Here is a 2,490-nt window from a genome sequence, read left to right on the forward strand (position 1 = left end):
TGATATCTTCAAGCTACATCAACTGGAACGAAGAATTGAGGTATGTTGCGACCGGGTAACATACGACAGGTATCTGTATTATATGATATTTGTCGGATTGATTTGATTGATTGGAATGAGATTATGTATCTATATGCCTTATTTGTTGATTGATGTGGCATACATGACATTGAGATTGAGATATCGATGTATAAAATAAATGTTTTGTTAACACACATCATTTTATGCATACATCAATACATGACATGCACGTTGAGCTATGATCCTTGGATACCCTGATATGATTTGATTGGATTCCGGGGTTTGTGAACACAATCGCTATGCCGGTATTATATGACCCGTAAAGCATAGACAATTGTGGCCCATATGATTGGATATGAGATTTGGGACTTGATGGCGCTTTACCGACGCTATCATACGAGTATCCCATATTGGCCGGTGTGCCAGCTCGAGCATTGATTTGATAGCGATTCGTTTGATTCTGACATGTGCTCAGTGGATGGGCATTTGACCTGATACCTCCACGACATACATGCATTGCATACTATATACCATTGTTTAGATACTTGTGGTATATATGATGGTTGTTCCATACGGAGCTTTGCTCACCCCCAAGGGGGGCTGTTGTTGTCTTTGTGTGTGGACAATGGCAGGTACTCAAGGATATCAGAAGGCCGGAGAGGGCACTTCTGGAGGGACTCACAGTTTGGGCTGAGGTTTTATGTTTTTTTCCCAGTATATATATATGTATCTATATACCGGGGCATGTCCCGAGGATTTGAGGTGTTTGTATATGATTGGTTTTGATTATGTGTGGACGAGTTTTATGATATGAGATAAAATACTATTTTTAGTATTCAAACTATAGAAGAAATATCTTGGGCTCATTGTAAAGAAAATTTAAACTCTTTTTCCGCTGTAATTAATTAACCCTAATCAGATTGCGTTGTAATAACGATTAGGAGCTAAGGGCCCCACAAAACGTGAGAGAACATGGAGGGGCGCAGGTTGCTGCTGGGGTGCTGGGGTTGTTTGCGTGGCTTTCTGGGCAGGGTAGGGGCTCGGTGGTGGTCCAGGATAGGTTTGGTACTGGTCTAGGGTCAGTAACGGTCATTGGTAATCAGTGGTTAGAGGGATGGAGGAGTCCTAAGCTAACTAGGAGAATTGTGCGAGGATAGGTTCACGCACAAAATTGTGGGGTCTGGTTCCAGGTATATTTGACCAAGCTAGGGTCTTGTTCTATGGGCTAGGCTTGGTCATTAGGGTTCCTAGGTGGGTTCGCTCGGGTTTGAATAGAGGTTGCTTGACTATGGCTGTGAGAACCTAGAATTTCCGAAGCAAATCATGTATGAAATAAAACTCAAAATTAAGCTCAAAACTTTAATCTTTACAATAAAACTCAAATATAAACTTAAATTTTCAGCTAACGTGGCTCGAGGAAGTAGTTCAAAAGCTCGAAGATTAGCTCAACGGAAGCTATGCTATAAAAAATCGCATCAATTGAAGAGTCGTCATCGGAGAAGTAAAACCCCAGCTCAAGGACTCGATATTTTAGCTCAATGAAGCTCAACCATGCATGTCCTAAAAGGACCAAAAAGGGAGCTAAAGGACGAGCTAAGGGAATGGACAAATTGATGTCCCTTTAGAATATCTAGGTGACTCTTGGTGCTTGGGATAACTTTGACTACATTTAAGGCTATTCTTGGGGACCAAGGTGGGCGGCCATGGGGGTGTTGAAATGTCTTTTTGGCACCTATAAATACACCCCAATAAGCTGATGGAAAAACACACCAAAAATCCATATAAAAATTCGGCTTCTTCCCTCCACAAAGCATCCAAAATTCGGCCAAGGCAAGGAAATGAAAAGGAAGAAGCTTTGTGCAGTTTGTGTGCTCAACAAATTACGTCAAAGTGCTGCTGGATTCACGGAATAATTTTCTCAAGTAATACGTCGAAGTGCTGTCCAATTTTCGGGAGCAATTGTGTTCATGAATCAAGCCAATTTAATGACAATGTCTTCGAATTTTGTAAGTGGGTTTTTGTTATGTATCGTCTTTTAATTTTAAACTTTGCATAAAGTAACAAGAAATGCTAGAATGTGTGTCCATATTTTTGAAAATCAGTATGTTATAATTTAAAAATCTCGATCGATGTATGAAATGTTCTTCTGATTTAGAGATTCCTTGACTCTGCTAAATTCCTTTTGAATTATGACAAGTTCTGTTCGATAAGTTGAATCCTATGACACATGTTACAAATAGATTTGAAATGGAATGATAATTTTAATTCTGTTTGGCCCCCATCAGTGGGTATAAAACTGTGTTCTGTTTGACCCCTGCCAGTGGGTATAAAACTGTTTTCTGGCCTCACCCCTTAGAGGACTAACATATTGGGGAGAATTTGACCATAGAAATGAGATGAGTGAAAATGTTGTGTTTGTTTCTGACTTGATTCTAATTTGCTCTAAATCGTCTGATAATCTATGTCTCA

This window comes from Primulina tabacum, chromosome 2, assembly GCF_025594145.1.
Source record: "Primulina tabacum isolate GXHZ01 chromosome 2, ASM2559414v2, whole genome shotgun sequence".
In the NCBI taxonomy this organism is placed as follows: Eukaryota; Viridiplantae; Streptophyta; class Magnoliopsida; order Lamiales; family Gesneriaceae; genus Primulina; species Primulina tabacum.